This window comes from Camelus bactrianus, chromosome 30, assembly GCF_048773025.1.
Source record: "Camelus bactrianus isolate YW-2024 breed Bactrian camel chromosome 30, ASM4877302v1, whole genome shotgun sequence".
NCBI classification, from domain to species: Eukaryota; Metazoa; Chordata; class Mammalia; order Artiodactyla; family Camelidae; genus Camelus; species Camelus bactrianus.
Window position 1 is genome coordinate 17,165,678 of NC_133568.1, and position 27,390 is coordinate 17,193,067.

The 27,390-nt window shown below is 43.2% G+C and overlaps 1 protein-coding gene across 6 annotated transcripts in view; it reads left to right on the forward strand.

Moving 5' to 3' along the window:
• Positions 1–27,390, forward strand: part of NEDD4L (NEDD4 like E3 ubiquitin protein ligase) — a 299,031-nt gene that overhangs the window by 106,655 nt on the left and 164,986 nt on the right. The window contains exon 1 of one of the 6 annotated variants that reach the window (XM_045521485.2): positions 9,885–10,111. The exons of the other annotated variants lie outside the window; for them this stretch is intronic. The gene's annotated coding sequence lies outside the window, so the exon portion shown is untranslated. Of the gene's footprint in view, positions 1–9,884; positions 10,112–27,390 lie in introns of those variants that run through there. 6 annotated transcript variants of the gene reach the window in all.

A 27,390-nucleotide genomic window follows, 5' to 3' on the forward strand; every position in this document is an offset into this window, starting at 1 on the left:
GTCTCTTGCAACAGGAGACCATCAGGGATGTTAATTAGTGGTGGTCTTTGGTCCCAGGGCACCTGTATTGGAGGGCAATGTAATTGTGCAGTTCAGCAGGGAGCGTGGGTTCACACTGGTGCCTCGGGGCTGATAGGGAGGCCTGAGGTCAGGTTACTCGAATCTGTGGCCTCAGTAAGGCTCACTTCCCTGGAAGTTTCTGCTGCGGAGCTTGGAGTTAACAAGAGTTGCTGGGACCACATTTCAAAAGGAATGGTGCCTTTTCCGCAACACACACGTTAAAACTAACAACGTTCACAAACCTTACGAATTTTTTTCGGAAAGGAAAAAAAATGGTTTCATCTCAGCGACAACAAAAAATTAGAGAATCGGTCAATGACCAGAATGAGTATGTCCAAAGAGCATGTGTGGCCAAAAAGTACACCGTCAAGTTTTGAAAAAGACTAACTGGGGAAAATATCGCCCGTTTCTATGACACAGAAAGAGCTACTTTTCTTAATATATCGTGGTGACCTGCAAATCACTGAAAAGACCAGTGGCCTAATTGATAAAGGATCATCAGGGAGCACAAATGGACAGGTCACAGCGAAGGGAATAGCCGTGGCAGTTGAATTGAGATGGCCTCACTTACAATAAAATGAAATACTTTTTTCAGCGAGCGTATTGTCAAAAATTAAAAATGTTAATAGCACTGTGTCGATACGCGTGTGAGCAGACAGCTCCCCTTCGAACTGCGGTTTGCAGGCGTTGAAGTGGGTACAACCTCCAGCAATTTGGAAATGTTTATCAAAATGACAACGGCCTAGACACGTAGGGCCAGCACTCCCGGCTCTGTCGCTTGGTCCAAAAGATACACCTGCACGTGTGTGACGTGAAGGGGGTACAAGAATGTCCAGTCCCTCCTTGATGGAATCAGAAAAGATCAGAAATAACGGAAACGTCCATTAAAAAACCAGCCGAACCCCGTGTTCCCACATCGGCATCAGCTCTGCTCCCCGCTCCTGCCCTCTGCTGCCTTTGTTTGTTTTGCTGGTTCTGTTCTCAGCAGGTTTTCTCTATTTGATGGCTGCTCTGGGCTCACACTCAGAGCAGAGCCAGAGCCGGCAGCTCTGGGGAAGTTTAGGACTTGCCTTTTATTGGGTCATCCCCCACCTGTGAGCAGGGGGAATGGAATGTTCTTTAAAGTGACCTATCCTGGAGTAAATCACTCCTTTATGTTTAAAAAAAAAAAAAATCCAGCCCAGTGAGTCACCGCCCTCCATCTCCATTTCCTCTTCATGTCCCCAATGGGTCTCTCTGTCCCTTGGTATTGTCATTTACAGACAGAGTCTGAGACCTGCTGTATTTTCAGCTATTGTGGTTTTATGCATTATAATTAAATCATGGTCAGCATGATCGTAGGAGGTAGAAACTATCCTTTGCGGGTTCCAGATGAGAAAAAAAACGGGGATTGGAGAAGCTAAGCAACTTGCCCAAAGTCACAGCAGGGAAATGGCAGAGTTGGGTTGGACCCCAGTTTGCACAGACTCTGCTCTCCTCACAGCCTGTGAAGCACCTGGGGCACCCTGGCCCGGCCCCCAGGCAGCCTGATTCCGCTGGTCTGGGGTGAGGCCTGGACATTGGTGTTTACAGCCCCCGCCCAGGGGATAGGTTGAGTTGGGAACCACTGGTCTACACCAGTAGAAAAAGATGAAGGGCACTGATGGTCTTGAAGTTGCAAAGGGCTCAGATCCCTGGTTCTCTGCTTCCAGACGGAGAACTCTTTTTCAAGTTGTCTTTATGCAAGAGAGTCATCTCTGAGCTAAGTCATAGGTGCTTGGAAAGACTTTAAGCAGCAGACAGTGGACGGGACTGTTCCTGGTAGGAAGGACTGGGCACAATGCCTAGTGCTGTGAGGCTCTATAAAGAAACCGCTTCCCTGCCTCTGTGGCTGGCGGCCTTCGCTCATCAGCTGCTGTCAGCTTCACGTGAGGTGGCCCAGATGGGCTGGGGAACCTGGAGGAACTTTGGGACAACTTCACGTTTGTCCTTTTCTGGGCATTGTCTGTCTTCACTCATTCCTGGAAAAGTTACTCAAGCAGATTGGAGGTTGGGGAGGGGAGGATGGGGGGACAGGAAAGAGAGAGGAGAGAAGTGGGAGAGAAGTGCAGCTTCTGGATGGAAAATCAGCAGGTGGATACACCGGGTGAGGGCTGGGGAGGAAGGGGGAAAGGCTTTTCTTAGGGTTCTTGTTGTTGACTGGGGTAAAAAATGCACAACATGAGAGCTCTGAGTTTCAGTTTTATTGGAGGTCTTACTGAGAACTGCAGCCCTGGAGATGGCCTCTCAGAGAGCTCTGAGGACCTGTTCTGAAGAGGTGAGGGTGGGAGGGGAAGTTAGTAGATAGGTGATTTTGGTGAAGGGAATACCGGCAGGCAAGCACACATCTCGGTAGATGGCTGCCACTAGTCCCGGGGAGCAGACGTCTCCGTTAATGATTTTAGTGCTTTTCTAGGTATGAGAAGATGGAAGAAAGTGGGTTCATAAAATTCTCTGCTGAAAATAGCTGACCGTCTGAAGGCCTGTTCTGCCGGTGTTCTCAGAGCAGAGAGTGTCCCCCTCCTGATCTCCATCCTGAACTCCTTTTAGGCTGTGTTAGAGGTCGGGGACTGCAGTGCCTGGTGACTTCATCCTTGTAGAACGACAGAGAGTCACCTTTTTTTCAGTTGTCATTGGAAACCAGAAGAGGAGTAAAGTGGAAATGTGAAAACCCCATTATTGGGACTTAAGCTCAGTGAGCTTCATTTCATATAAACATTTTACTTACTATTTTCCGTGGGTGACGTTCACAGAGGGTGTGTGGTCCCGTCGGCACCAGGACCTGCATCCCATGTGCGTTACTCTCTTCTCCCCTTAGACAGGCCTTCACCAACCTGCTGGGGAGAAATAGGTGCCAGTCAGAACACACAGAGAGCTCTGGAGCTGAAAGACCCTGGAGCCAAGTGGTTCTCAAGCTCGTTCCAAAAATATATTGGCGTTGGGAGGGGAGGGTATGTATAGCTCAACTGGTAGAGCACATGCTTAGCATGGACGAGATCCTGGGTTCAATCCCCAGTACCTCCATCAAAAAATGAACTAAATTAAACCTAATTACCTCCCCCCCGCCCTGCAAAAAACAAAACAAATACATTGGTGTTGAGATTCACCGCAGAGATTGACCCAGTTGGCCTGGAATCGCAGGTGGAGGCAGATGAGGGCCGGGGCCTCCTGACCGTGGCCCGGTCTGTGTTCCTGCTGACCCGCGGGACGCACAGCATCCCGCCCCGGGCCCTCTCCAGCGCCGTGTTGCTGAGGATGCAGTCTTTGCTCTTGACCTTCTGAACGACGTCACGCTCCCGGGCAGGTGTCTGCACGAGCCTCCCAGCCTCTGACACCGACCCTTGACTGATGGAAGTTCAGTAAATGCAGACTTCCACCTGTTCTGGAGAGAAGGCTGTCTCTTTCCACAAGTGATCCGTATGCGTTAGTCATTGTCTCTCTAACGAAGCTGGCTGCATCGCCTAGGAGTCTTCCCATGGGTCTGTGTGCAAGACAGAAGCAGGGAGTCCGTTATCTCTCCTCCACACTGCTCTCCTGCATGGAGACCAAGCCCCAACCCTCTCCCGGCCAGTGTGTGGTGCAGCAGGGCCGCAGAGACTTTTCTTTCAATTGTCAGGGGTGCCGGGACAAGAAAAGGAAGCTGCACCAGGGCTTCCCACTCCCAGGGCAGCTCCAAGAGCCTTTATCCTCGTCTGATATTTACTCAACACCTGACATCTCCCAGGAATCTATAAAATTGTTCTCGAGAAAGAAACTATTCTGCCTCAAGGGCCTATTTTTAGACCTTATATAAAGCCCACATTAGATTTTTGCTGCCTTTTTCTCTATCTGCTAAGCCTGCTGTTTGAAAAGCACCGGGATCTTTTGTCTTGGAAAGTTCAGCACCTCTGGCTAGCTCCCCGCCCGAACCCCGCAGCCCTGGAGCGCTCGGGGGCGTATCTCTTCCTCCCGCCATTCTGACCACCAGTCCGCAGGTAGTGACCTTTACACCAGAGCAGGTGGAATCATACAGCCAGGGGAAGGAAGTTACTTCCCAGCAATGAACCTGGAGTTAAAATGACTACAGATTGGTCTGTCCTGATCTGCCCCGGGCGTATTTAACCTGTTCTGTGAGACTGGTTTGGGCTCTGGGCTCTCCAGTCGGCTGCCCAAGTTCAGGACGGGTCTGGCTGATGGTTACCGGCTGAAGGAGCTGGCGGCTCTCAAGTTCAGTAACGAAGTGTGTATGAAACAGTTTTAAGTTGTTGAGATGGGGCCTTGACTATATCTTGGTGGTTTCCTCTTTGGCCAGGGGTTTTGGCTTTTATTCTTTACATGAAAAATCACTGTGTGAATTTCAAGGCAGTGATGCTTCAGAGTGAAGGCCGCCACCCAAAGGCAGTGGTGGGGGCAGTTTTACATCCTCTCTTTTTGCCTTTTCCTCCGTTTTCCACCTTTTTCCTTTCCCTGCTTTCTTCCTCCCTGTCTCCATATTGGGTCATGCAAGAGAACTTAATGTCTTTTATTTCATATTTCTTATTGAATAAAAGTTTTATGACTCTGTTACTAAATTTAAAGTAGGTGAACTGAATATTTTATATGGAATTCTCTTTTAAAAAGTCAAAACTTCAGTGAAACCAAACTAAGTGTTCCTTTAGGCAAAATTTTTTTTAATTTGCTTTAAAAACATATGTGTACATACAGAGAAACAATTAGAAGGGGTGCACAACAGAACCCTAACACCATATCAAGGTGGTAAGATTGTCAGTTATTTTTTCTTTTTTCTTTTCTAAATTTTCTTCTATAAATATATTAATGCTGTCAAACATACAGAAAGAAAAATGCACTTGATTGATTATCTAGCTTAACATACTTCAAAGGAACTCATCCTGAGGGAACAGTGAAGACTGTTATTACTTCCTTACTTACTCAAAGGATGTATATTTATATAAATCTCCTTACGTATCCAGAGGTTTAGCTATAAGGGTGAAGCATTGTTTTTCAGAATGGAAGAGTTAAAACAACCTAAATTAGCTTAGATACGGTAAGTCTAAAATGGAATAGCATGAAGCCACTAAAAATAGTGTTGCTGATAAATATTTAGTGACACAGAAACATTTTATAGCACTGAGTGAAAAGGTAAGTTACAGATTGGTTTGTATCATTTAATTCCATCGTTTTTATAAGACACCTATATGCACGTAGAAATACAGGAGATCTGAAATAGAGATCTGTCAATAGTGTTAGAGAACGAGATTCTTGGGTCTTTATTTTCTTCCTTTGCCTAAATGTGTGTGTGTAATTTTCCTATAAAGAATCAATGTTGCTGTCAGAAAAATTGGAAATGTTTATTTCCACTTTAGAAAATAAAATCGCCTCTTTATCTGAGTGAGAACCTGTGACTTAAACTCACAGCAGACCTTTTACCCCCATTGTTTAAATCCATCTTCTGCCTTCAAGAGGATTAAAGCAGTGATGAAAAAGAGCTTAAACATACCAGAAAGAGAAAGACTAATACAGTATGATATCACTTATATGTAGAATCTAAAAAAATGATACAAACGAACTTATTTACAAAACAGAAACAGACTCACAGACATAGAAAACAAACTTATGGTTACCAGGGGAGTAGGGGGGGGGATAAATAAGGAGGGAATTTGGGATTTGCAGATACTAACTACTATAAATAAAATAGATAAACAACAGGGTCCTACTGTACAGCACAGGGAACTATGTTCTATATCTTGTCATAACCTATAATGAAAAAGAATATATATGTGTAACTGAATCAACATGCCATACACCAGGAGACTAACACAACATTGTAAATCAACTGTACTTCAATAAAAAAGAATTATGGGTTAAAAAAGAGCTTAAAGTGACATGGATTTCTGAATGGACTGTTGATAATTATAATGGCTGAGATTTTTAACTGCCATTTGAATCAATGAATCGTTTTCTTTTTTTCCTTTTCTGTTGTGTTTGGGTTTTTATAGGACAGGCAGCAATACTGTTCATTATACTTCACTGTGGGTTAGACACCTGCTCTTGGTGATGGGAAGCTGGATAATGAAGCTTGTTCAGAATGGTGTTGCAATAAATGAAGCCCTGAGCCCATGGGTTTGGAGATGGTGGCTGTGATGTCAGAATTCAGAAGCTATGTCTATATTTATTGGGGTTTTCCAGCTAAGTTCCCTGGGCTGAGGCTGTGGGAAGGCTGGCCCCAAGACCATTGGTAAATTAGGACAGAAGACATTGGCCTTACTCTGTAGCAGCTGAAAATTTTACTGGTGTGATAAGCTTATTACAAAATAATTCCATTGAGCTAGAACTTGGTGTATAACCAAAGTGGTCAACGGTATGCACAGGTGACACTTACTTCAGAAGAATCGGACCTGGGTTGGGCCGTGAGAGGCAGTGTCTGACAAGCCCTTCCATCCCAGAAACCCCAGTGTTGGCCCGGTACTTGGCGTGTGGTAGGAGCCTGATGAATACTTGCTGAATGAGACTGGTGCTGAGTCGGCTTTTCAAACCTGGGTTCCTAAGTACACAAGCCTGGATCATGTAACTGCAGGTTGAGAAGCTGCACCTTCCATGTGAGCATTTTGAGGTTAAGAGATTAAATGAATGGCCCCAAATCACAGATGATTACTGATTCTCAGCACTGCTGACTGCATGTGAGGTGCACCTTTGCCTCAGTACCAAGAGGAGAAAGTGGCAGGCAAGTACCTTTGTGACTTTCCTGCGAGTGGCTTGCTGATTTCAGAAAGGTGAAGATGTTCAGTTGCCATACATCAAACAAAGAACACAGGGGCATTAGTGAGCTGGTTCTCGGGTCTCCCGACTCCTGGCTTCTCCAGTTTAGTTTAGTGATTCATGTCAGTCCTTTGACAGTTTACCGCTCACTCTACTGTTTTTACTCGGCCGCCTTGATGTGCTTTGAAATGTCCACCCGGCTCGTTTGTTCCGTCTATCCCAGCACCAACATCAGTGCTTTCTGCTAGGTTACTTTGTGGGGATGCACCCCCAGGTTCTTGTATCTGTCTTTCAGTGGAGTTCAGCCTCCATCTATTCATGCTGAAGGGTGCTCCTGGGAGCTGGACAACAAACACAGGGACTTGGACCTCCAAGAATTTATCATCAGTTAATAATTTGAGCTCAGCCTGGCCCTAGAACATGAGCCATACATTTCCAGACTGGGGGTGGGGGTGGGGCTGGGGCGGGTTTAGGTGAAAATCCTTCAATGTATAGAGTGTCTTTCTGCCTGCTTGCCTGATTTCTGATGGTTTCAAAGAATCGGTATCCAAGTTGGATATTTTCATGTTCCAGCACAAAGCAGCCGCCTGTGTGGCCGTGGGGGTGTGTGTGGCGTTGGTTGCAGAGTTTTTTCAAGTGCTTGAGGAGAGAACAAGGCAGTGCGTGCGTGGGGGTGGGAGAGGTCCTGTGTGGCCTGTATTTTTTGATACAAGCTATTTTATATAGGAGCTATTTCACAGGTGAGAGTGTACCTCTGATTGAAAGACGGAATGCACTTAAACTGACCACTTTAAAAAATAAAATTTACCTCTTGAATGAGTCTAGTGTGAAATTGAGCTAAGTATCAATCATCTACATAATTGTACAGCTGTTGCAAATAATTGGGTCCTATGGGTGGAAGAAGGCAGGACTTCTTATGTAGTAAAAAGTCCTGAAAGTTCATCTGTTCTATGACTCCAAGGGGCATTTGCTTCTCTCACGCTGCCAGCAGCTGCTGCTGCTGCTGCGTGGAGAAAGGTGTGCCAGCTGTGGCACAGGTGGTCATCCAGGCCGTTTTTACAGCTGCCTATAAAACCTACGTGTGTTGTATTCCCCCTCAGTACTTGCTTAGAAATTGGTAGTAGCATTTTAGGGCGTATCCCAATGACAGCACTTAAATGTGAATTTTCCAGTTTCTTCTTCCTGCCTGGCCCTCCCTTTGGCCAGTTTTCCCTAAGGTGGTTTTCTGCTTTTGAGAGCCTCCTGGGCTTAGATATGTTTGCACGAGATTGATGAAGGCTTTGGAAGAGTGAAGCAGTTATGATCACTTCTTGATCGGTAGTTCTTTGTTTGTGACCTGATTTCCAGCACATTCTTTCCTCCAGCTGCACAGAACCTCTTCGCTGAAGCCGCCCACGTCTTGCTCCCTGGTCAGGGCTGCCTCCTCTTGGATACATCCTGGATCTTCAACTGGTCTCTTCATTTGGTGGTAGAGATGCTCGCCTCCTATTTTTTCATTAGAATTGGCTCTTGGCTGTTAGGTTTTGAGAACACACTGGATCTTTGCTTTTCTTTCTTCCATCTATCTTGGGAAATATGACACTCTGTAATCGAATCACCAGATGCTGGATGCGGAAACAAGATAGAAACGAAGAAAAGAACCTAGCCTCCCTCTTGTGTAAGTGGCCTGACCAAAAGTCTGTGGGAAAGGAGGGCGGTTGGGAGGAAGATTTGGGCTGCGGAGAGCAAAGGTGGTCCTGGCGGCCAAACTAGCTGTCATAGAGTTAATGTAATAAAGCAGGGATTCAGATCCTCTTGGAGAGCAGATTGAGGACGGTGTGGGGTTCACAACTGCAGTGTGCAGGAGCCACCACCAGATGGCGATGGTGGCTTCTTGGCCCCTTGGGATTCTGGGACTCCCCCTCCCGTGGAACCTTGAACAGGGACTCAAGCTATGGTCATTCAGATTGAAGAGTGGTATTACAAAGAACCTATGAGTTCCATTTTAAGAAATAATTGCCTTTTTAAAGAGAGGCATTAAAGAAAAAAAACTTCTGGCTCAATTAAGAGCCTGTTCTTTTCCTAAACACCCTTTGCTGCTCTTGAAAGTAGGCATGTTCTTGGCCTTGTAGTGGGAAGTTACAGGGAATTTTGGGCAGAAACTTCCTGCAACATGGTGTCCCTGGCAGAATTTGGGCTGAGGGGGCCATGTGACCTGGCTTTGACCGTTGTATGCAAAAATTATTTTTAAATTGGCCCCCCTGACTTATTGGAGACATTGGTTTAAGGCAGAGAGTAGGAGGAACACCTTTTTCTGTCGGGCGAGCGTTGGATCAGTTTTTCAGCTGAGGGGAGGAGAAGAGGGTGGCTGTGGTGGATTTAGAACAGTACTTTCAGAGCCTCTGCTACTGAGGGGTGAGTGTCTCTGTCTGGGGTCTGACTGATTCCTCACAACCTTCCGGGAGGAGGTTTCAAGGCTGCATTTCTACGGAGGAGGAAGCCGGAGGTGGGTAATGTCAGGAACTTGCCTGATGTCCCCCAGCTGGCGAGGTGGTGGAGCTGGACTCCAAAGTTAGTTTTGTCTGATGAAAATATAGGCTCATTCCATATATAGTGACAGTTGAGCAGTTATTTAAACAGTAGAGTCCGGAGGGGTTCCTCCATTTCCTTGACTGCCCTTCCTCTTAACACTGATATGAACATTTCAGGGGGGAAATGCCATCCATTTTGAAAAGGGGACATTCTGTGTGCCTTGGGGTTCCAAGGGTTCCAGGGTCACCTGGACGGGGCCAGGTACGCACCTGTCTTCCTGTGAGTTGGCTGTTAACTTTCAGGATGTTGTGCTGCAGGGGCAGTGTTGTAGGGCGCAGCTTGAGTTGTTTCTAATGTGGCTTGAGCCCCCAGAATTCCTGCCTAGTCTCTGGTCCTGCTGCCTCCGATGAGCCGCTTCCCTCTTCCCCACACTTGAATTTGCTCCCGTTTTGAGCGAGGCAGGAGCAATCAGCAGCAGCTCCCAGCCCAGACAGGCTTCAGCACAGCGCCAGCCGGTACTGCTCCAGGGTGTCTGGGGTGGGCGGCTCTCAGCGGGGGTGCTGCCTGGGGGGCAGCTGCTGCCGAGCCCTGCCTCCCCCGGCACCTCCCTCGGACACGGTGCCTCCCTCTCCAAGGCTGTTGATCACCTGTCAGCAGGGGAACTGGCAGAGTCCAGGATTTCTCCTCGATGCTGCTGCTGTTAGGGAGGTAGACAGCCGGCTGCATCTAGACAGCCTCTCTCCAGCGCTCTCCCCCTCTAAAGCGAGGTCTTCCTGCCTGGCGTCTGGTAAGTGCCCAAAGGATTCCTTTTTCCTTGTGAGCATCAAGAAGATGTTCTCTTATCATTGATCCATTAGCTTTAATCTGAATGTGCCAGGATTTGGGAAATCGTTTGGTCTTTATTTCTCTGTTTGCCTGCCTGCCTTCTAGCCTTCCTTTCTCTCTTTTTCTTTCCTTCCTTCCTCTCTTCCTCTCTCCCTCTCTCCTTCCTTCCTCTCTCCTTTCTTCCTCTCTCCTTTCTTCCTCTCTTTCTTCCTTTCTTTTTTCTTTTCCTTCCTTCCCTTTCATTCTTTCTTTTCTTTCTTTTTTCTTTCTTTCTCTTTCATTTCCATTAAACACTTTTTGCATGCTTCAAAAATCAAAATGTAGACAGTGAACAATTATTTGTGTTTAGTCTATGTCATTTTGCTTGAAACCTGTTTTCTTTTCAGTGCAGTGAAAAATTATACAGCTTCTGCCCTGGTGCCTCCTTCCCCCTTTATGAATAAATTACTGCATTTGTCATCACTGTGTTCCTGAAGTGTCGAAAATAGGCACAGTGAAGGGATCTGTCATGCAGAGTTTGGAAATTTGGTGCAAAACCCCAAGTGAAATGAGGACAGATCTTCTATTAAAAAAAAACTTAAAAAAAACTTCACTGTATATTAAGTTCAGCTTAAAGCATAGCTAATAAAATCAGCAAGGTTGCGTCGGGACAGGCACCTGTCTCTTTGTTTTAGACTGACCTCTTGGGATGCACTTTCCTCATTTGTTTTGTAACCTTTACAGGAAGTGCTAGAGGGCGAGTCACATGACTCCTAACTTCAGTTTTCACTTGTGTTCACAGGGATTGCACGGCTCTGCTCTTATATGGACAGATAGTCAGTTACGAACTTTTAAAAATGGTAAATGAGGTGCCTGATAATTAGATCATTGTTCATTGTCTTTCCCCCACGTTCCTCAGCCTCCAAACATAGAAACTTTCATTCCCTTTAAGAGGAAAGAAAACCAGCACTTAGTTTTTTTTGACTCTAAGTTAAAGAGTACTCATGTTAAACGACATTAAAAATACATAGAGAAATTGATCTCCAGAAATCTGTTGTCTTTCCATTTGCAGCAAGTCTCACTAGCAGGAATTATTATGAGTCTACCTCCTCCTCATTTAACATCTCAGTTAAAAGTAATGTTTTATGGCAAATACATAATTGGAGGGAAATTGAATTCTGTAATATGGGGGTGGAAAATCAGGGCAGAACTTGCTCTTTGAGGGGTGAGTCCATAAACGATGACAGACTGTCTGGCTGCCTTAGACAAAGGGGGAGCGAGGCGCTTGTGCTGGTTTTTATGAGTCGCGAAGGGAGGGAGCTGGAGCGGCAGAGCAGCTCGGGGCATGTCAGCAAGAACCCTTGTCAGGAATCTTCAAAACCCCTGGCTCTTTGTAACGTGTGAAACTGAACTCCTGACCCTGTCTGCCTGGTGGTGACTCCTTGTTCTGCCTGAGAGTCAAGTGGTAGTGGGTCCCTGGATGAGGGAGAAATAGCAGAGCAGCTTAGTGAAGAGGGAACTGCCGTCCTTTTTGGTGTGGAACCTGCAAGTGTAGAGTCGAAACCACCACCTTAAAAGGAGATGTTTCCACCGAGAAGTGGAAAATCGCAGACACAGACCCCCGCAGACTCCACCTGTTTACTGTTCCTTATCTGTACACTCCCTTGCCTGTAAGGTGACAGTTACATCTCATAAGCAGGAAGGAAGAACAGAAAATAAACCCTAGAGAATTAACCGCAGCTGTGGGTGGAGAACAGCGGTGAAAGAAAGGCAGAAATGCCCCCCTCTCCCCCAAGACGCAGCCGTTTGGCTCTGCCCCCTCTGTGCCATTGCGGTACCCTTCTCCTGAAACAACCCCGACCGTGTGTGTAGCAACAGGACGCTGCTACTTTATCTAAATGCATTTCTCCAGCTTGTGAACTCTCATCCCTGCCAAGAGGCCCAGGCACCTGGTTAATGATCTTTAATGTGAATGAGTCTCTGCCACGATTAGCATTTCGCTGGGTTAGTACCACCCAGGCTGAATGCCGAGGTCCTCCTGCGTGATTTATTCTCTGCCAGCCACCTGCCCACCTGTAGGAGCTGGACACAGCCAGTTCTCCCCTTCTGTGTGTTCTTTCCCTCCGGGGGTGGTGGTGGTGGGGAGTTTGGCAGGAGCCAGATGAGGTGGAACCAAAGATACTCAGCAGAAGGAGCAGCTGCAGAGCTCCCTGGGTGGTGAGGGGGACTCTCAGGTGGCTTTCAGGCTCCTGAGATCCAGAGCCGACCTAGCGAGCCTTTCCACCGAGCCTGCTTCTGGGCGTTCTGTCCAGGTGGTGGTGATGTTGGGCAACCGTCATCTCCCAGCCGCAGGTGTCGACCATCTGGTTCTTTCTAAAGCCACCTTGGCAACTGTCTGCGCTCCTCAGCTTCTTCCTGCTAAAACACCCGTTGGCATCTTTCCATGAAGGAGAGAGGCGTTTGGATGGCCCTGCAGCTAACAGGGTGGGTGGAGTTAGCCGCTTCCTTCTGATCTGAGTAGGTTGTGGAGGTGACGCCTACATGTTCACCTAAAAGAAGGGAAGAGATGAGCTTTTGTAACCAAAGTGAGAAATGACCTTTTTTGCTAGAAGAAACAACTCTTAAAAGCAGTTCTTGAAATCTAGTGCCACCAGCCTGCAGTCTCCCAGGTTTCCCTGAGAACTTACTCATCCTATTTTCACTGTTGCTTATAAAATATTCCTCTTCGCCCCGCCCCCAAATTAAGCAGAGTGACGTATAAAAAGGCTCCACACTTTTGCCTAAAGTATTTATAAGGATGGCACCTGCTCATTAGATCTTGCCTCTCTCCCTAATTTTCTCCTAGGGTACGGGGTCTGTTTTAATCGCTGGTGGCAAAATGGCCCTTGGGCAGCGTGCCCCGTGGTCCTGTGAGGTGGAATGCGGGGGGTTGGATGTCCCGTAGCGGTCACGAGTTGTCCACGTTGGCCTCTCTCCCAGACCGGCTTCTGCCTCGCGCTTGGTTGGCTTGGCTGCTGGTTGTAGAATCTGATGTTTACTTTAGCATCTTGGGATGGAGAGGATGAAGGATGATTTCTAACCCTTGTTCCTAATCCTTGCTTCTAGGGAATTACATCTATACGTTTTTTATTGTTTCTAGAAGTACTAACTCATAACGAATGAGGGGGCAAAACAGGATTTTGCTTCTTCAGTCATCCACAGTGATTTATACTTTCTGTGACAAATGCTGGTTCATATGGCCTAATAAAAGATTTTTTAAGAAGCCATTTAATCCATGTTGAAATCTTACATCACTATTGAAATCATATTCTATTTATTTATATATCTCGTGAATTGCTCCAAGGCAGTGCTTCTCAACCACGCTTGATTTTTGCCTCCTCCCTCCCAGGGGACATTTGGCATTTTGATTGTCCTTTAATGGGGACAGGCCACTGCTCAGCCTTCTGCAGTACACGGGACAGCCCTCCACCACAGTGTCCAGCCAGCATCAGTATTGCCAAGGTTGTCAATCCTTGTTTTAAGTCTTTTTTTTTTTTTTTTCAGTGGAGGTACTGGGGATTGAACCCAGGACCTTGTGCATGCTGAGCATGCGCTCTACCACACTGAGCTATGCCCACCCACCAAGCCTACCTTTAAGGAATGTGCAAAATTAGAAATGCTATGGAAAATCTGAAAGCTCTGAGTAGCCTATCCATAAGGAGTACAATTTAATTTTTGCCAAAAATGCTTAATCGGGCCAGGTTGAATTAACAAATTAGTGGACCGTGCGAATTGGGTAGCATAGCTGTGAGGTAATACAGTGTATTTCTTTCAACTTCAAATGATTGGCAGAGTGCCTTTCTTTAACGTCATTTACTTAGTAGTTACTTGATAGTATGAATGACCTGAACTGAGGATTAGTTTTCATTGTCAGGCAGGAAAAGCTTTCCATTTGTGGTGGAAATCACTCCATGGCAGCTGGTGGAAGATGGCTGTGGTTGTGTTGTCTGCGGCCCGTGACAGGGCAGGGTATCCCTGCTGATAACCTCACAGTGGTTGTTGGAAACTGAAAGAAGAAGGGATTGTGGAATTTTAGATACAGAAGGGGATCTTAAGAGTCAGTTTGGTCTAATACCTTCCATTTTGAGATAACCTCTAGCCCAGAACGGTTAACTGTCCTTTTCTAATCATTCTGATGCGGGTTCTTCCTTAATTCCGTTCTTGGGGCAATTTCTGCCTATTTATTGAGTTCATTTTTCATTAATCTCGCATTCATTTTCGACCCCCTTTGTTGTCATTGTGCCTTGCTCTTTGTAGACTTCAAGGTAAACTTTTTATGCGTTTACACCTTAATTAGATTAAACTAGCTTTGGGAGTGGGACCATGGCTTACACTCCTGTCGGTCTCAATAGTACCCAGAGAAGTGTTCTGTAAGTTTCAGACCCCAAGAAGCTCTTTGTTGACCTGATTTAAATGATACCCAGCTTAGTGTGATTGAACCAGCCTTAGTATCTAAAACTGACTTCCAGGTTGGTGTTCTTTGTACAACAGCTCACTTTTCATGCGCTTATCAAATACATGAGTTTCCAGGTAAGTTCTCTTAGCGATGGTGGTTACTGTAACAATAGATCAAGGTTGGTCTATTGAAGAACTGACTCTTGATGGTGATTTCATCCATTGTTTGCATTTTTGGGGGCTTAACATGCTTGAGAAGCATCATTTTAGTCTTTTATGCTTGTATTTGTTCTGTCTGCTTACATAGCCTTCCTGTGGTTGAATTTTAAATTAAAAGAAAACTGGAATTGTATCTTGGAACAAGAAAAGGACATTGGGGAAAAATTAGGATATTATGTAATAAAGTATGGACTTTAGTTAATGATGCTGTAGCAACCTTGATTAATAATGACATGTGTCATAATAATATAACATGTTAATACTGGAAGAAACTAGATATGAGATACATGGGAACTCTGCACAAATCTTTGCAATACTTCTGTAAGTCTAAACCATTCTAAGATTAAAAATATTGTAAAAATTGCTGTCATTTTGTTAAAGGACATAGTGGTAAATTTTATTGTTTCCTTTTTCTTTGGGATAGGCTGCTGCTGCAGAATTGAATTCCTTATCTGCCTCTCAGCTTTTTGCTTAGGATGGCCATGAAGTGCCCCTTCCCAAAATGTGCCCAATTGGTTTGGCCAAATTTTCTAACCATATTATATGATTTTCATTTGCCCACCATTACCCTGACTCATTTCTAGGTGGTATATTTAAAAGACTAGATGGAATTTTCAGGTTAAAAAGTTACATCAACAGGAAGTGTATTTGTAGGTGCCAATTGAAATCCTGCCGGCTGGGAATGCTACCAGCAACGTGCTAGTTGGACAGTGGGACGTGTCCCTTTTTTATTCCTGGGCCTCCAAAGGCATCTGGGTGACAAATATCACTGTCTCATTGCAGCCTCGTGCAATTCAATGTCCCTAAAACTGGATTAAGGAATTGTGGTTCCTGGGTTCATAGACCCACAAAATACATTGTGTTTGATATGTCACTAAAAAGGATACTTTCATGTTAAAACCAACATGGGTATATTGTGGGGTAGATAAAAAATTAGCATGGATATTTAAAAGTTCTACTTGAAATTGGTGGTAGTGCCCTCGTGCCCGTAGCCACCACCCCACTGCTCTGTTGGTGAGGTACTGGGGGGGTGGGCAGTGTGACAAGCACTGGACATGAAGATAGAAGAACTTGACCTTGAAGTAGTTTGGGTTAGTTACCTCAGTTATAAATGAGTGTAATAGACATCCTGCAGTTTTGTTGTGAAAACAGAATGAGATAAAATATCAAATAAACGTCAACGGAAATATTTGAACGCAGTAAGATCTGTACAGATGCCGAATACGTTACTTTATGGTAGGAGTCAGCCCCTCTCCCCACTTAGTTGGATTTTATATTAGGAACGTTGACATTCACCTTGGTGGACAGAGGGGGGCTTTGGTGCCAACACCATACTTTCTTTCTCATTCTTGCTCGGTCTGTATATGTGTTGATGTGATAAAGAACGTTACGGAAGGTTGATTAAAAAAAAATGACTCAAACGTATACGGAAACAGAAAATTGCACGGTGGCAAAACAGCATAATGATATCCCACCACCCAACTCCAACAGTTACTAACATCTTGCCATTTTTATTGCTATTGAATGCAGTTTAATATTTCTTTGCAATTCTTTTAACCTTAGCATTATATCCCATTAGGGATATACGATTAAAAACACGTTTCAGGCAGAAAGTATACCTCAGTGGTAGAGTGTGCACTTAGCATGCGTGAAGTCCTGGGCTCAATCCCCAGTACTTCCATTAAAATAAATAAACAAACATAATTACCCCCAAAATGAATAAATTTTTAAAAAACATGTTTCAGTCAAGGAAGATAATATTTCACTGTATGATTGCACCACCAACTTGATATACTGTTAAATTTATTCCACTTTGTTTTTTCTAAATTTAATTTTATTTTTTAATTGGGTAAAACACTGGCCAGGTCATAACTATAACATTAGGTGCATTAAGTCACCCTTCCATTCCTGTCCTCCTACAGGTAACCATTTTTTGTTAGATTTGGGGCTGTCTTTCTATTGTTCTTTTTGGAAATATAAGGAAATTTATGCATATATTTTGTATTCCTTCTTACTCATTAAGTAGCATATTATATGCTTTTCTGAACCCTTATTTTTTCACATAGACTTGTATCCTAGTGTTCACTTGGTATCAGTATACAGGGAACTTCTTATGTGCTTTTTCACAGCTGTGAAGTCCGCCCTCGTATGGATGTCCTGGAGTTTATTCATTTGGTCCCCAAGTGATGGACATTCAGGTCATTCCCAGACTTGTCCATTGTTTTGCGATAAATAGCCTTGTGTGCACATCATTTTGTATTTTTGTCTAAACATTCCAGTAGGGATAAGGGGATAAGACCAAAAAGACAAGTCCGTAAGTTCCCATTCCTGTGTCTCAGGGAAGGGTAGCTCTTCAGTAGCCCTCCCTTCATTCCCTCCAGCTCTGGTCTCCCCTTTGATCCCCTTCAGGCTACAAACCTCCTTTCTGCGCCAAGTTTTTAAAGCTAGAAGTTTTTAAAGCTTGGGATGGGCTCATCATTCCCATGTTATAGATGAAGAATGGAGACCCGGGAAGTGACGTGGAGCCTGGAGCCCGGCTCTCGTGTGCCCCGCCCAGCAGGTGACAGTCATTGTTAAACTCTCTTCCTCTCTGCCCTCCATTGGCCAGTGTTACCCAGAGTGTCGTCCATGACCAGCAGCATCACCTGGGAGCTTGTTAAAGATGCAGAAGCTCAGGCCCCAGCCCAGATGTACTGAATTAGAGTCTGATTCTCAGGTGACTAACGCACAGTCTGGTTTGAGAGTGCTGGTCTGGTGGCCCCTTTCAGGAAGGGACACAGGTGTGGTTAATCAACAGGATGGTGCAGGTCCTTTCCATCAGCTGGGCTCACCCCTCCTCCTGATGCGCCCCTCCTGTCTGACTCCCCCCCCCCCGGCAACCCCCATAAACGGTTCAGCATTGATCTCTTCAGGGGTGGGGTCCTGGTTGGTTCTGCCTCCATTTCCCCCTCACTTGCAGCCTCCTTCCTTCTGGATTTCTCTCTTGTATCATGCTTCTCATGTCCGATAAGCACTCTCATTTCGTGACGACTCTGTTCGTGGTAAGTTGTGTATTTATTTGGTTCATTGTCCATCTTCTCATCCCTGACGTTAAAGACTTTAAAATGCTTGCTGTTGTGTAAGAGTCCGTTATTGTTACTATTATTAATTCCATTTCTTTGTCTTCCTGCTGTGGGGTGTATGTATCTGTATCTATATCTCTAACTGTACCTGATAATTTTAGGCCTCGATGCATACTTAATTACCTTAATTGGAAATTCCTCCTTAAATTATCCACAAACTGAATTGGCAGCTAAAATGGCTTTAAGTGGTGAAATCATTGTCATAATAAAAATAAGAGGCTTCTACTGTTGGATCTGGAATTTCCAGTCTAACGTTTCAGCTTTGGAAGGAAGGTCAGTTTTTGAAAAGTGGAAGTAATAATTTATCCAGACTCTGCTGAGGTTCCGTACGCTGGAGGAAAGAATCTAGTGTAATAATGTGCGGTGTTGGTAACGTACAGGAATAAGGAGGTGGTTTTTTTTAAAGGCAGGCAGTTTTGGTTTTTTTTTTTTTTGTTTTTTTTTACTTTAAAAAAAATAGCTTTATGTTTTATTTATTATTGTATTATTTAATTATTTTGTTTTGGTTGGGGGAGGTAACTAGGTTTGTTTATTTTTAGAGGAGGTACTGGGGATTGAACCTCATGCATGCCAAGCAAGCGCTCTGCCACCTGAGCTATACCCTCCCTGCCGGCAAGCAGCTTTTTATACGAAGAAACAGATGACCCTTTTTTCTAAACTATGTTAGCTGCACCCAGATTAGTAAATGTTAAAATAACTATGACTGGTAAAAACACTTTTCAGATTCTTTTTACTTTGTATGTAATTAAATGAAATTCTCCATTTGGTGGTTGGATAAATTCTCCATTTATCTCTCAGATAAATTAAGTCTTGCCAGACTGTCTGAGAAGATAGTCAATGAGACCCTAAAAACTTGGAGCATTTGAAAAATAACAACCATGTACTGCAGTTTATAAGGACATACTTAATTTAAAGTTTTCGATTTTAAAATTTGTATTAGTAAATCTTATCCTGGTTTAGGTGAATCCAGTTCAAATCAGTTGCTGTGAAAAAAGTCATTGTTTCTAGCCACAGACAACCAGATTCAAAGGATGACTTCTGGTGAGGGGGTAAGTAAGATTTATTTATTTTAATAGAGGTACTAGGAATTGAACCCAGGACCTCATACATGCTAATAAGGTGCACTCTACCAACTGAGCTACACCCTCCCCCACTTAAAGAATGACTTTTAATAATAATAAAAAATTCAACCCGTTTTGAATTCAAAAGCCCAATTGACATCATTACCATCTGCACTCCACATTTTAGGTGTTTTAGGTCCTAATACATTTACAGAATAGTTAAGGATGATTCATTTCTTTCACAGTAAGCATTTATTTTGCTCTTAGGGTATATGTGACAGCTGGTTATCTGGAATACAAAGAGGATTGAGTCCTTTGACTTCTAGACACTTACAGTCTAATAGAAATCTTAAAATCTTCACTGGGCAGGGTATCTTGAGATCATTGTAGACTAATGATGGATAGGCATCCCAACAGATGAAAGTTACTGTTACTCTTGTTACAGACATGTTGACTGACAGGTCATGATATATGGGGATTGCATAATTCTGAGCTTTAATTTTTGAAAATTTTAAAGAATTTCTATAGTGTTTGTAGCATTAACCTTCATTACATGAAAGGTTTCACAAGTATTGTCCATCTTTCTGAAAGTCAGTTAACGTAAAAGTTGAAGAAAGGAGAAAGAAGTTACTAAAACTCTAGAAAAGATTGAATTCAAATAGTTCGTGAGCTGCAACTCTAGCTCTGAATCTAACGGTACAGTGAAGAAAGAAGAAAAAATAGATTAAAAAATAAAAACTAGGAAAGAGGAGTTCAACGTTGTATCAGATAGAACGCGTATCGGGATGGGGGAAGGGTATCGCTCAAGTGGTAGAGTGCATGCTTAGCATGCTGGAGGTCCTGGGTTCAATCCCCAGTAGCTCCATTGAAAAAAAAAAAAAAGACTTAATTACCCTCCCACCCCCTCCCCCAAGTAGAATGTGTATCAGATACAATACCCAATATCCTGTGAGTTCTGCAGTACAAGATATCTGGGTTGAGAGTTAAAGTAATTGAATAAATATTATCTTATGAGTAATCACAAGATATTCTAAGATGTTCTAAGAGCTAGTATAGTAAGTAATGGAGAATCATTTGTAGGTGTCCTCATTTATTGTAACCCTTTTGTGTTTCCTGCTATTTAGGTCATTAGGCCTCTTAATTAATTGCTAATGAACTAATGTGGCTTCATGGCCACCAGCTCCTCGCTGGCACTTCAATAGTCAAGAATTGTGGGTGCGTTGGAATGGGGGAAATGGAGCCCCGTAATCTGCTGTGTTCACAGCGGGCCAGAGGAATCACAAGAGATTAAAGGAAGATAAACACAGTCACCTGGCAAAAATATTTGGCTTTTCGCAATGTTATGGAAGTTATATTTAGTAGAAGTGTTTTTGGTAAAAATATTTGAATGTTTGTTTTATAATCGTAAGTAGCTTGGGTTATTTTGACTAGAGGGAGGGGGTGTGTGTTTGTGAGAGAGAGAGAGAGAGAAACAACTGATACAGGCACAGCAGAGTTTGTCGATTAGGAGAAGAAAACGAGATGATTAACTTAATTGGCGTACAATAAGAATAGAAAACATGTAGGAAGTAGAATCTTCAAATTTCAGGGCTTTCCATTAGTCATTAGTTGAAGACTTATGAGAAAATAATGGAAACCACCAGTAATTAAGAAAAGAAAGAACATTACTGTGAAAAAGGTCCCGTACCCTTTTCCTGGTATAAGAGTGTGGTTCTGGTCCAGCCCAATTCCCCTCTAACTTCCTTTTCCACTCCGTTCTTGGCAAACTGAACAGCCTGCATTCCCTGTGTGTGTCCTGACTTTCTTTTCCCTGGTGCCATTCTTCATGCAATGCCCCAGGGCCTCCTCCTCTGTGTGTCTGAGTCCTGTGGACCTGGTGAGCCCCAGTTCCGATACCAACTTCCACATGAAGGCTTCCTTAATTCTTTCCATTCCTCATAATTGAAATAGGGCGATTCTCAGAGGAATGAAAGATGCTCCCTTTATGCGTTGAGTGCGGGATTCACTGAAACTTGCAGCGTCTGCGTGGTTAGTTGAGTTTGGTGAAGTCAGTTTAAAGGTGACACCAGGTTTTCCAGTCGGACGACACCAGTTTCTGTGTTCATGGAGCTCTGTTTGCATTGGGACCTGACCTTCTGTCCTCAGACTTCAGTCCTTGGAAGGCACACGCTGCTTAAGGAGGGGATGAGTCCCTCTTCACCTGACATGGTAATTTGAGAGTAGAGAGCTGGTGTTAAGGTTGAAGATTTGTGGGAGAAAGAATACAAAATATGGAGAGAGGATGGTGAGAGCAGGGGCAAGGGGACAGGCTACACCACTGAAGTGACAGCAGAATTTCTGGCCAGTCTGGAGGCATTGTGGGGGGGGTGTGTGTGTGTGTTTGAGAGGAGGCCTAGGGGTTCCCCTCTCCTTGACCTCATTAGGCACGTACAAGAAGCACTAATGAGCTGGCAGGATGTAATCACCTTCTCACTGGGGTACCCTGTAGATTATCACCACGGTACCCATTGTGATGGGGAGATGGGGTGACCCTTAGATATTGTCCTCCAACCCCTCCCTACACAAGAAAAAGCCCCTCTGAGTGCCTTTCTCCCCTCATGCCCTTTGCCCTATGAAAGCACACTCTAGTTCAGCCTTTTAAGCTTTAGCATGTAATTGCAAAGAACAGAAACAGAAATATTTCTGCCAGAATGTGAAATTCTGAGTACTTCAAGGGATGATATAAGAATATCTGGAAATTCCAACCCGTTCAGATTATTCCTTGACCATGACAAGTAGCTGGTTGCCATTGACCTTTGGAAAACAGAGATGACTCCATTTCATTTTGACAGATGAAAACCAGAGTGCTGTGCAGAAAAAAGCCAGCCAACCGAAGACCTCATTTTAAAAGATTTTTCTGGGGAGTTGAAAATAATGCTTGTTTATAGCCAGTAGTGGGCCTTGAATATGAACTATGACTCATAATTCTGGGGTAACATCCCCCCTCCCTGAAAAATGGGTTCAGGCAGACAGAGTTATGTGCATATAGGCATATATATGCATATATGTGCACTGTAGACTTGATAGCTTACAGCCCCGGAGCCTGTTCCAGCTTATAAACACATCTGGTACCTCGTAGCAGCAGTACCCCTCCCACCCCCCAGTGATGTTCTCAGGGGCCCAGGTACACCCTTGACCTCGCCCCTGTACTCGCACAGGGGCCCTGGTGTGTGACATCTGGCGGTTAATCAGGACGTGCAGATGGCTTAAAGAGGTTATTGATGTGAGGTGGAATTGTGGACCTGTCCCCAGAAGAAGGACATACAGCCTAAACGGAAAGGGTGTGTTATTTCCTCAGTGGTTTCAGAGACCCTCGGGAACGTTAAATGGTTCCTGTTTCCAAAGAGCTCCTGTTATAATGGGGGTTTAATAGTAACGTTTTATTTACCGGGATTCACTGGGGAAAATATTTAGGAACAGAAAAATTAAATATAGAACATGTTAGAAACTTCTTTTCAGTTTCAGTTCTTATAAGGACTTAGGGTAGCAACCCATATAGAAGTATTTGCTTTAACGCACAGATAAATTATTAGCACTTTGGTTGTGCACACATGAGTCAGAGCTCCTAAAATTTGTTCCCATAAGTAGGTTGAGCCTCCTTCTCCGCCTGTTGTCGTAGAGTCTAAAAATGGAAACGTGAGTCCAAACTCTTTTCAGATCATAAAATCATAATTCTGAATTAGTAGAGCATAAATGAAGGTGGTTTTATTTGAGTGTCACCTTCAAGTTTGCCAGGCCAGGTGGGGACTCCCCTTGTAAGTCTTCTGGAGTTCCCTGTAGCAAGGATGAAGGAAATAGTCTCAGCTTTGCTTCTAGCCTTAGACAGCTTTCTAATTAGGTCAGAGCTGCCCACCCTGGGGTATGCAGACTCTTTCTGTCCCTTCGGCATCAATTCATGAGCGCTGCTGTCTGAAGCAATCACGCAGACAAGGTCGCTTCTTACTTACCCTGCAGAGCCTGGAAACAGAGTGGGTTCTGAGTGACCAGTTCTTCTGATCACCGGGCAGTTTTCTATCAGCCTGTCCTGAAGATGCATCTCAGAGGCGTTAGGCCACATTCTTGGGTTAGTTAAAGTTCACTATCATGACAAGTCTTTGTTGATACGTGATCTTGTGATGCCCTAGAGTTTTGGAACACTATTCTGACTACACACGGAAGTTTTAATATTAGGCTAAATGTACACTAATGGCAACATTTATTCTGGTGGGATTTTTGTTTTTTTAAGCCTATGTATGAATCAGATCACTCTACCCAGAATGTGAAATGCAGGGTAAAAGCCTACTGGTGAGGGAGATGATAGGATTTTGTTGAGACTCAGCCTGTGCTAAGGAGGTGGTGATGCCTCTTCCTCCTCCTCCTGCTGGTTTATTCATCCCCTCCTCTGCAGAAGCCAACTGGTGGATTCGTTCCATTGATTACTCCCACTGTGGCCCTTACAATTTTCATCTTGGGTATTTTTCTTTCTTGTTCTGCATGAAAGTTCTGAATGTTGTAGAACATCACCTAAAAAGGGAAAGCTAACCTTCATTTTTAAAGAAGATGAAAAATAAAAGTGTATCATAAAAAATTTGAAAAAAACTAAATAAACAAAAATTAAAAACTAGGTAGGAGGAATTAAGAGATAACCAAGATAAAAATTAGAACTAATAAAACAGAAGATAAAATTTAAAGGATACATAAACCCATTAGCTGGTTGTTTGAAAGGACCAATAAAATTAACTCCCATCATCTTAACTGAGGTAAAGGGAGGGCAGGAATAGAACATAAGAATAAGAAGACAGAGGAGAGATTAATTGACTTTGTAGGAAGATGCTACATGCGGTCCTATGGAAACACATTTGAAAACAGTTGATTTCTTAGTAAAATGCAAATTACCTGAATTGGATTAAAGAAGCATGGGAAAGTTGAAAAGACCTATTACTATAGAAGAGGTAGGAAAGGTGATTAAAAGTTACTATTGAAAAGAATATGAAAAGAGGTGTGTGCGTGTGTGTAACTGAATCACTATACTGTACATCATAATTAACATTATATTGTAAACTCACGACACTTCAATTTAAAAAAAAATGTTTTTTACAGTTATTATTGAAAAAGGCACCAAAATTCCATGGGTTTCCAGCTGAGTTTTATCTAACCTTTAAAAAACAGAAAATGTTAATGTTACTTATACTCTTCAAGAACATAGTAAATTATGGAAAGTTTCCTAGTTCACTTTATAAAGCTAGCATAATTTCGGTTTTAATACCTGGTAAATTTTAAAGAAGAAAAGTATAGACTAATATTTATGAAAGTAAATGCAGAAATTCAGCACAAACAAATTCCTTATTAGGAAATAGACTCTTGAGTGCATCCAAAGGCCAAAATCAATAGTTTATTCCAGTAATACTAGAGTGATGATTAGGAACAGTTATCACCATAACTCATTATTGTACCCGGCATATTCAAGAAGAGTTCATGACAAGGTCAGCAGAGGCTGAAGAGCTATTTGGTAATTTAAGCAGCCATCCCTAATGTATGAAATTTAAAAAAGCAAATAAAATAAAAAAAATCATTTACACTTAGAAAAGGCTATATATTACTCTAAAAACAGCCAAAAACAGATACTTTCTAAAAGGCAAAGCACTAAGACTATCTCAATTAAAATTAAGAATTATAAAAGGACGTCTGCTTTTACAATTATTTAACACTGTTTTAGTGATTCTAGTGAATGTAGTGAGGTAGTGAAATATTTGCGTGTCTAGAAAACGTAAGAGCCTAGAGTAGGGGAAAACTTGTCAAGGTTGCTGGATTAAAAAATGTCACTAAAAATTTCTCTGTTTTGAAAACAAGGACTTGGAAATGGAAGTCAGGCATTTATTTTCTCAATAGCAGGAAGAAATTGAGAAGTATGGTACCTGTATCCTTTGTAGTGAAGGATATGAAATAAGAATATAACATATATACATATATAGATCTCAGTTATCCCCAAATTAAATACATACATTAATTGCACTTCCATTTAGAGTTCCTATAGAAGAATAAATATATAATAATCTTGGGGTGAGGGAGAACTTCTTGAGCCAAATTTAATACCTGCAAGATAGACAGGGAAATTTACAACATGTATGACAGGCAATGGCTTACTGTCGATAACTTGTGAATTGGCAAGACAAACATGACTCAGAAAATAGACAAAGAATATAAACACGCAGTTCTCAGAGAGCAAATGCAGACAGCCAGGAAGCCCATAAAAAACAATCCATGTTTGCTAGGGAATTGCAGATTAAAACAACATTGAGACCTTACTCTAAACCCATCAGACTGGTTTAAAAAAAAAAAAGAACAAGAGAAAAATAACACTTCTTGGTAGCAAGGGTGTCGTAGAAATGGCATCTCATAATACTGATGGAAATGTGAATTTCTGTGCTTTATTTGGAAAGCAGACCGGCAATGCGTTTTAAAGATAACAATTAATATACCTTTCCCCTAAGCAGCCTTTCTCTTGGATACCTGTCTGTCTTCTAGAAATAGAAGTGTCTGTGCACAAAGGCATACGTATAAGATGTTTATTGTACCATTAAGGTAGCAAAATACTGAAAATACAAATGCCCATCAGTTGCAAAACAGTTAGCTTTATGGAATATTTGTACCGTGTCATATTATGCAGCCATTGAACGGAAAGAATTAGAGCTGTTAGAGTTGATTTTGGAGGGGTTTCTATGAGAAATTTAATGCATGAGAAGCAAGGTGTGGAAAGGTCTGTAACATCCAGTTGTGAAGCAAGGACATGGTCTCTGTTTACCCATGAATGTAAATGGTAAATGTGGAGAGAAAGGCGAAACACTCCTTCTATACGTTAAGGGGGTGGAGTGGAGGTTGATGTGGATGTTGGTGGGTAGAGAGGGAGCGGGGATTTCTGAACCACCTCCTCAGATGTAAAAAGCCACCCCTGGTCGGTTAACCGCATTTCACGTTTTTCCTTGTGGAGAAGGCTGAACAGCACTGTGGTTTGAAGTTTAAAATCCTGGTTCCTTCTCTAGGTCTCTGATTCTTTTTCTTTCTCATACTAGCCTGTGCTTGTTTTGATTCCCTGATACCCTCTCAGATTTTGTGAGGATGTTAATTATGAATCTTTAAAATTCTTCCGTTTCAGACTCTTGTCTGTGTGCTCCCTTTACAAGCTCATGCCCCTGACGTTTTATGGCCTGGTTTTTCCACCCATTTGATGACTCTTGGTTGTCTGCTTGTCTTTGCACTTGTGACTCCGGGTTGCCCAATTCTCATCAAAGGAGCCTGCCTGGCACTGGTGTGTGTCAGGATGAGGTCCTGGGAAGGACTTGGTGGGATGGCCAGCAGGTGGCCTTTTGCGTGTGGCTGCTGCATACCCCTCCCATCTTTAGCTGCCTGCATGCACTTCCAGCAGAGACCACACCTAGGTGAGGAAGGCAGCAACTGGAAAAGCTAGAGAAAGTAAAGTTTCCTGATTACTCACCCTTCTGGCTCCTACAGAATATTTCCACCTGTATGACTCTCCTCTGCACACGCGGGACTCTGGTTTTGCTGTTCTGTCCATCCAACCCATCGAATTTCTGTTCAACTGATGATAGTATTGCCTCCTTCCCCAGAATTTTTATGGCTGTGGTATTGAGTCTGGATGGGAGAGAGGGAGGTAGAAATGTGCATTCTGGGGCCATCTGGATACAAACTTCTATGTACCCTCTCTCAGCCTTAGTTTTCTCATCTGTGGAGCAGGCATAATTCCACTACCTATCTCAGAGGGTTATTGTGAAGATTCAACTGAGTGATGCTCTTAAAGGGCTTAGAACAGTGTCTGTCACAGAGTAAGAATTCCATCCAAGTTAGCTGCTGTTTTCAAAAAAATGGGATCATATTAGAGATACCAGATTGCATTGTTTTTTCCCCCTAGTTAATACATCCATGATGTCATCCAACACTATTTTTTAAAAGCTCTGTGGTGTTTACTGATGTATCTGTGTGTGGTTGTTCCTGTAGATAAATCCCTGCAGTTGAATTCCTGGATGAAAAGACATGCACATACACACTATGATATCCCTGACCATTGGGGAATTGCCCTCCGAGTGTTATGCTGGTTCCCCTGGCTCCCATAGTTGATGAGAATACCTGTTTTCCCCATCCTCAGCATTACTCCATTTTATTAATCTTTTAAATCGTTTCCATTATGGAAGGTAAAAATAATTCATTTTATGTCTTTAATCAGTGAGGTCGAGTGTCTCTTCACGTATTTGTATTTCTTCTTTTATGCAGTGGTGATTTGCAGTGTTTGTCCATTTTTCCTAAAGATTGTTAATTTTTCATTAATGTGTAAGAATTCTTTGTAGAGTAGGGGGTTTAACTCCATATCTGTGATAGTTGACAAATGTTTTTCT